Raw genomic sequence first — 8,319 nt, 5'->3', positions numbered from 1 at the left:
TTGTAGAACCTGTGTAAGGAAAAACTTATGTAAATTTCTCATGAGCTCTGAAGAGATAATTTTTTTGGCTATGTTCAGATCAGATCTGAGCCTTCCAGGGCAATTGTAGATTTGGAAAACTTTTACATAATGGAAATGTGTTTTGTTAACTATTAAGTTGAAAATATGATTCCCCTTTGTATCTACCTATCTCTTCCTTCTCTTTAAAACTTCTCATTCAAGAAACCTTTAGTGCTCTCATCTGTTCCTTTATCTGAGCCAAGTATGCCTTCCTTTTGCTCCTGTCTTATGATCAGTATCCTGCCTCTGTCAGATTCCAGGCGGTATCTCTTTGACAGAAGTCTATTTCACCTTTACATCTTTAGTGCCTAGCGTAGAATAGGAGTTCAGTATATGAGGATTGAATAAATGAGCAGATGGTGATTGGATGAAGAGACAAATAAATGGGTTTTTAGTGATTGCTGAGTTAGCATCATTTCTGGGTTTTATATATGATCAGACTAAAGTGTATCACCTGTAAGTTGCTTGTTACTTTCCTTTCATTTTGTAGATTTGCATATCCTGACTGCAGGATCTAATATACATATGTTTAAGTTTAACACAAATATGAAGCATTTGTTTCTAATTGTTAATTGGAATGTTCTATGAAAAATTTGCAATATTGAAAGAAGGGACCTGACCCTAAACAGTGAGGGTAAAGTGGAAATATTTACTAAGATATTGACAAGTTTGGCTACCACAGCAGTGAAGAACCTGATAGGTTTTACTTCCTGGCCACTTTTGTAAGAAGATGCATGTAATTTGCCAACTTCTGTACTTTTGTATGCATCAGTAATGTTAAGGTGGAGACCACTAAAACACTTCTAGCTCTGCATCCTTGGGTTTACTCTGACTTCATGGACATCTTTAGTTTTTGTTTGTTTCTTTGTTTTGTTTTTTTCCTGCATGACTTAAATTCCAATTTGAATGATTTGGAAGGAGGCATCCATTTTCTAGAGCTGCTCTGTTACAGGAGGTGCCCAATTCCTGGAATCTTTATTCCTTCCATTCTCATAGTCTCCTTCATATTTTACCCTCACTGTCTCTGCCACCCCAGTTCAAGGATGTACCCAAGGTCACTGAAATTCAAGCCTCTGACCTTTCAGTTCACTACAACCATTTTCAATCATTTTTCATCCGAACTGTGGTGATCCCCATCTCTTACAATAAAGACATCTTTAAAAACCAATATAAAACAAGAGATTTGGCATGAAAAGTCAAAAGCAAAAGGACCTCTACCGTAAGGCAAACATTTATTGAACTGAAACTTTAAAGAAAGCATGCTGCTTTTGTTGATTCCCTCACACATCACAGTTTTGTTTTCTGTGTTACTCTATGAGCCAGGCAATGAGAACCAAGCCTTAAATGTATTCAGTTCAAGAGCCCTGACTCAGGGGGCTCCACAGATGAAATGATTTCAAAATGCATCGTACCTCCAAAAATACTCCAGGAGGTAAAACCATGTTAGAGGTTTGTCTTTAGCTTTTAGCACAAAGAGGACACAAAAAGAGTAAAGTAGTTATATCTCTTCCTTTTAAACTGTACTCTCAACAAGAAATTTAAACTCAGCAGAATCAAAATTGGTAGATAAAATGCAGCTCTAAAAAATAAAACATGGCATAGAATTATTTCTACTTAGTAAATATTTGTGGCATAGAGTATATGGATGGGAGAACTGTTGAAACTAGGAAAACCACATGATGCACTATGAAATATGGTTATGAATTCACTCACAGAATGTGGTTCTTCCTCTTGCTGTTTAGTCGACTTTAATTACCCCAGGCAAGAGGACCATTGCAACTTGTGATTTCCAAACAGGTTGTTTCTATATTATCTTCAGTAGATCACCCAAAAAACCAATCACTCAAAAGAACAAAACCCCCAATACTGCTTATATCTTGAAAGTATATTTTATCTTCATAAAGTTGGAAGCTGAAATTATCTTCCATTGTGTAAAACCCTTTTAGTTACTTGGACATCCTATCATGGAAATTTTCTTCATGTTCAAAGCTGAACGAAACTATTATTTTAAACTTGTAGGTCAGTTTTTCACTGTATCCTGCTTCTGACATACACTTCAATGAAAATTAGGACAGGCTACAAAAATGTTTTTAAAGAAAGAACATTAATTTTCATTGAATTACTTTTATTCTTATGAGCTCTCTGTATTAGTTATTTTGAAGACCAGAACGCTGAACCAGGTTTCTGAAATTTACTCCACAACATGTTGTCTTGGTAAGCTATATTTTCAGGGTCATATTGAGAAAGGACCTTAAAGATTCATCTAGTCCTGCTTTGGTGAATATTAGAGAAATACAAAATCATGGACATCAGAGACTACAGGGTTTGTTTTTTAATTTAATTTAATAATAAATTAATTTTATTGGTACATTTTAAGTATACAGTACAATGACATTCATCATTGGAAATTTGTACCTTTGCATAACCTATCTTGATTCTTATTTTTTCCCCATTTCCCTTCCCTCCAAACCTCCCTATTTACAAAGATTTTGCTTCCATTTTTTTTCATTTTCTCATATTAATTCCATTCCCTTCTTTCCTTATCCATACCCCTCCCACTTCCCCTTTGCCCCTTTCCTTCCTATTTCACGTTATCTATTATACCTTTTAGTCCTTATATACACTTTCAGTTTCTCACACCAGAGAAACTGGTCTTTACATGTGTGTCCTATTTACTTGAGTATCACCTCAGTGCATCCATTTAGCTATAAATGTCTCTAGTTTCTCATTTTTTGTGGCTGAGTAGTACTTCATTTTATAGAAAAACCATATCTTCTTTATCCAGTCTCCAGTTGATGGGCAATTGTGCTGCCTCCAAGTTTTTTAGCTTTTTTTTTTTTTTTTTTTTTTTTTTGGTACTGGGGATTAAACTCTGGTCCTTGCACTTGCGAAGCTGGAGGTGGAACCACTGAGCTAAATCCCCAGCCCTCCAAGTTTTAGCTATTACAAACTGTGTGGCTATGAACATGGGTGCACATATATCACGGTGGTATGATTCTTTTAATTCTTTGGGAAATATACCCAGTAGGGGAATAGCTGGGTCAAATGGGACTTCCAATCCTAGTTCTTTGAGATATCTCCATGCTGATTTGCACAGTCTACACTCCCACCAGCACTGGGGTAGTGTTCTTCTTTGCTCACACCCTGCCAGCATTTGTCATTGGTTGATTTCATGATAGCAGCCATTCTTTCTCAGGTGAGGTAGTACTCAGTGTTGTTTTCATTTGCATTTCTCTAATGATCAGTGGTGTTGAACATTTTTTTCATATGTTTATTTGCTATTTCTACTTCTTTGAGAAATATCTGTTTGTTTAAGATGACCAGTTTTGGATTAGGTCTTTAAATTTGGGAGGTCAGATATTTTTAAGTTCTTTGTATATTCTGGATAGTAGACCTTTGAGGAATAGCTGGTGAAAATTTTTTACCCACATTGTGGATTGTCTCTTCACACTGTTGGTGATTTCTCTTGCTATGCAGAAGCTTTTTAATAAGACATTCCACTTCTTGATTAATTGTGCTAGTTCATGGGCAACTGAGGTTTTTAAGCAGATGCTCTGTAGCTTTTATCAGATTATTTAAAGTATCAATGATTCCTAAAAAGAAAAATCATTAAACATTGCCTTCCCCCTGTGGTTTTGAATGCTAATACAGTTTTCCTGAAATCTGTACATTAAGAGCCTTTGGATTTCCAGTATCTCACAGATGGCCAAGGCAGATTCCTACCAAGAGCAGACTGGCAGAGAGAACCTGGAGAACCTTTCCATGTGGCACAGTCCGGAGAACTATCTTGGACATCATAAGCAATTAACAAGAGATCTGAAGTCTCAAGAGACCATTTTGGTAATACTCTTTTAATGTCCATAGTGGTGGGGGCAGAGGTATGAAATCCAGGAAAAAAGCAAATATTCTGCTATTATACTACTGGTGTATATTTAGAAGGAGATATTTATATACCTTAAGAGCAGAGAAATCCATCACCCAATCAAGTGGTATAATATCTTGAGTGGCAGTGACAGACGCTATTGTAATTCTTAAAATATTTGATAAATTTGGTAATGATGTGAATCAAATCTCAGGAACTTGTTTATCTGACCACCTACTTTAGTGTGAAGTCCTTCATATAAACTATAAATAGAGCTCAGGCTCTTCTGATAGTTTTGCCAACAAAAATCCAATAAGTATCCTAGTCAGAGTCAGCAGTGGTATTTGTTAGCTGAAAAAGTGGTAATCTTCTCTTTTAACAAGGAAAGTATTGAAGAAATATAGAAGAGAAAACTAACACAAAATGCTTTTTGTGTTTATTTGGTATTGTTTTTGTAATGCTTAAAAGAATTTGATTTGTTAAACATAGTCTCATGATTCCGGTGTAAAATGCATAATTGACTAATTGATTTAAACTTGTGGTTTTAGGTTGAAATATTACTAAATTGATTTACAATGTTAGAATATTTAAAAGAATTTGATTCACCATATTTATAAATTTAACTCATTTGATTTAAGAGATTTAATTACTCAGGAAGGCTTTAAGTCAGACAGTTGCAGCACTTAAAGGAAATCAAATATATTAAATTTATAAATGAATTTTTAAATTTTTGAAGAGGTTTAATTAACTGTTTATAAATGGAGCTAAATATTTCTCTAAGTACCCTTAAGAGCAGTTGCTAAAATTTACTGGATTATAAACAATTGAATTCATAAGCTGAAGTTCTGATTTCCTAATCTTCTGATGCTTAGGAAAAACCAGGCTTTAAAATTTTTAACTTCAAGTGAAATATTAATATTTAAAACCAAATACTCTCCAACTGATCTTTGCTGAACACAGAGGTCTTCCTCAAGGACTCCGGCAGCCTCATGTGATACACACCTTTTGTTTTAAATATGATTGTTCTTCAACCCCACAGAGCTTGTTCTTTTTTTCTAATATCCTGAGAACCTGCAACAGTAACTCTAGATGGAACTAACTTTCCTTTGTCCATTTTCCTAGACATATTTTCACTACAAAAGGAAAATTCAGTGTAGGTGTGATGTTTGGGGAACAATAAACAGTGGTCAGGGTTTTGGCAACCTAAATAATTCATACTGTTACTAGGTGGTTCTCCTAGTATATAAAAATCTGTGATTTTTTTTTCCCCTACAGATGTCAGAGTTTATTGTGACATCTCATCAAAAATCTGGGCCAGAAGGTGTGTCGGATCCATATCTGACTTCAGGTCACTTGATTTAGAACTCTAGTAAGTAAGAATATGTTCTCAGAGCAGGTACAGCCCAGATGTCACGTGTCCCCTTTTCAGCCTTTGTTCCAGAGAAATACAGAATTTGACAACTTTCCAAATTCCCATAAAATCACCTCATTTCTGATCATTAGTGCACAATGTATTTTTCACTAAAGATTTTGAAGAATAGAGGAAGAAGAAACTTATTACACATGTTCATCCCTCATTGAAAAAGAAAGCCATGTTTAACATTCTGCATTGTATTTTTCTTTTCTCTAGTCTTCTCCACATGGCTACTCTGGAGATGGGAGCGTGCTTCACACCATATCAGAGCTCCTGAGCTTCCCTCCCGATTCTCTTAGTGCACTTCAGCTGAGCAATACAGCTTCATTTCACAGCTAAACATTCTGGGTGTTGTGTGGTGATTCTGATGCTGCTGAGGGTGTGTGAGTAACTCTTGAGTTATGTCTGAAACTGGCAATAAAAGCCAGTATCTAAATGTTGGACACAAAATCTGTGTTTTTTAGTTCACTGATGCTGGCACCTAAAGTCCTTTTTGACCTTGTAGCAGCAGCTGTTTCTGCCATCCCTGTAATCCCTAGCCTAGATCTTTGTAATTTTGGTGCACACTGTACCTGACTTCCAGAGGACTAGTGTAGGCTGCTTTTTTCCCAAGTGCTTTCTCTGGCTACTGGAGCCTTCCAGCCCACATCCCACAGTTACCACCCTGGCCAGGCTCACAGGAGATTGGCAGTGCTCGACAATTAAGGCCCTTCTTCCATTCCACTAATCCACAGTGGGTGCCGATATTTGCCTATACCAGCCTCTTCTGTCATGGCTGGGGTAAGTTTGAGACGTGTTTCCATGCTGTGTCCAAGAATTCCACAGTGAAATTAGGCTGCAGTTGCCCATCATGGTAATTTATTGATAATGAACATTTTCTCTATTTCCCTATCTCATGTTTTTACTGGAATTGCCCCAAAACACCTCCCACTTGCATTCTGATATCTACCTCTAAGTCGATTTCTGGGGAAACCTAAAGTATAAGACATTTTTCAAACCAAATGCCATTTTAATGAAATTAATTAGGCCTAGAATTTAGTTAGCCCTCAGCAACCTTAAGGGAAAGCAAGCATTTGCTACATAACTCTATTGAATCTGGAACTCAGGCACAGCACTTCTCTTTCTCACCTGAAGAAAAATGTGTTTTCACAATAGACACTGGCCTTAGTAATGGTTGCCTAGGTTTTTAGACCTAGTCATTCTTTCTGGAAATTCTGATTCAACCATTAGAATTTCAAGAAATCATACTGACCTCTAACTGCTTTCTGACAAAATCACATCCCAGGTATGCCATTCCAGCTTAAGGTAGAAAATAATGATGGAGTGCTTGAAGAGAGGGTTTTCTCTTTAGGCTGTTCCCCAGATGGCTTAATACAGTCCAAACTGTGGTTACGCTAATGGTTTCTGCTCGACTCTGTTGGGAAGCCAAGTATACTCTTGGGCCTAATGGATGCATACAGAGTAGTTCATTATTCTTCCTGTAAAGGTTTTCTGTCTGCCTCTAAATCACCTTATTTGGTGACTCAATGTCTCCAGGAAGTTTGCTTCTGGGAAGACATTTAAAATTTCTAACCACTGACCGGGGAGTGGCTTACCCAAAGGATGCAATCTGTTTATGCTGACATAGGTTCTGTAATGCAAACATTATAAAGTATTCATAAGCCTCCCCTTTGCCTTAAAATAGGACCCGTTGCTCCATTTGGGGAAGGTATTAGAGCTTTAAATGCCTCCAAAATAAATCTGCTCCCTTCTAGGTTCTAATTGTTCTCTTTCTTCCTTTGAGGATGACTCTGGGATGCTCTGCTTTTCTTAGCCATCTGTCCTTTTGCATTTGCTCTTGCCTCATCTCACTGTCTCACTTTTCCTTCAGCCTTGTTTACAGTTCTTTTTCTGGAGGGGTGGTTGTGGAGTTGACTTCCCAGGGAAAAGAATTAAATATTCATGAGAAAGATAGTGTGGGCTTGTGGGATCTGGGAGAAGGCAAATGGAATATATATTAAATGAAAAAATTTAAACATGTTAATTTTAATACTTTAACAAGCACTGGAATGTCTGTAGCCTCTCACAAGATGTAGTCTTCTTAAAACTGGATAGCCTGTGTTATACTTATTTTAGTTGTGCGTGTTTTTTCCCCATCATTAAATTAGAATATGATTACCTCCCACAGACAAAATAGCACCTTTGCTTACTAAGTAATATAATTTATTTCACAAATAGGATCAAAACACCTTTATTAGATGTTAGTGACTAGGGGAGAAACAGCATTTTATTAATATTTTAGTATTGACTCTTTTATTACACTTAATCAGAGTGGATTTTTGACAGCAGCCCAGAGATACGCTCTAAACTTTTATCTATGCTTCAGGTACGTTGTTTGAAAAATGCTTGTTTTTGTTTTTCTTTTAACCTAGAAACTGAAGTATGTGCAACAAGATTATTTTGAAAGCCACCAGGGCTGCATATTTAGTTTGTGTGGGATCTGGGCTCCTAGTAGTTTCTTTCTCTAGAAAGTTGTAAACAAAGAGACCCATGAAGGTCCTACTGCATAAAGTCCAGGACAAGGATACAAGGACACGTGAAGATACAAACATGCTCCCTCTTTCCCTTCTCTTTTTTTCTCTCTTTCTGTTTTTAACAAATAATTATTTAATGCTTGGGAATATAGCAATCAGTGAAACAGAATGCTTTCTCTTGTGGATCTGGAGGTTAGGAAGATATAGTCAAGAAAACTAAAATCAGGGGTTCTCTGTCAGGGCCTGAGATCCTCATCCAGCAAGATTCAGATGGCTGTTCTGGGCAGGTGCTGCTTACACTCCTAGCTCCCTTGGAATTGAATAGTCCTACTTGGACATTTTTGAAATTTTTTCTAGAAATAATAAAGATAGAATAATAATTCATTTCTAGCTGAGACATAAAAATAATTGCTGTGAGATTTAGAGGAGACATTAAAAGTTGTCTAAAGAGCTGGCTCTGCCACTTACTG

General features: G+C 36.6%; 1 long non-coding RNA gene across 1 annotated transcript; it reads left to right on the top strand.

Moving 5' to 3' along the window:
- Positions 1–3,718: 3,718 nt before the first annotated feature.
- LOC117284355 lies at positions 3,719–5,667 on the top strand. The gene is made up of 3 exons (XR_004515427.1): positions 3,719–3,900; positions 5,198–5,291; positions 5,553–5,667. It is a non-coding gene; the product is annotated as an uncharacterized LOC117284355 (long non-coding RNA).
- The last annotated feature ends 2,652 nt before the right edge of the window (positions 5,668–8,319 follow it).

Source organism: Fukomys damarensis, unplaced genomic scaffold (assembly GCF_012274545.1).
Source record: "Fukomys damarensis isolate Sample0158 unplaced genomic scaffold, DMR_v1.0_HiC HiC_scaffold_36, whole genome shotgun sequence".
Lineage (NCBI taxonomy): Eukaryota > Metazoa > Chordata > Mammalia > Rodentia > Bathyergidae > Fukomys > Fukomys damarensis.
The sequence above is the reverse complement of the archived record's forward strand: the minus strand, read 5'-3'. Positions and strand labels throughout refer to the sequence as shown.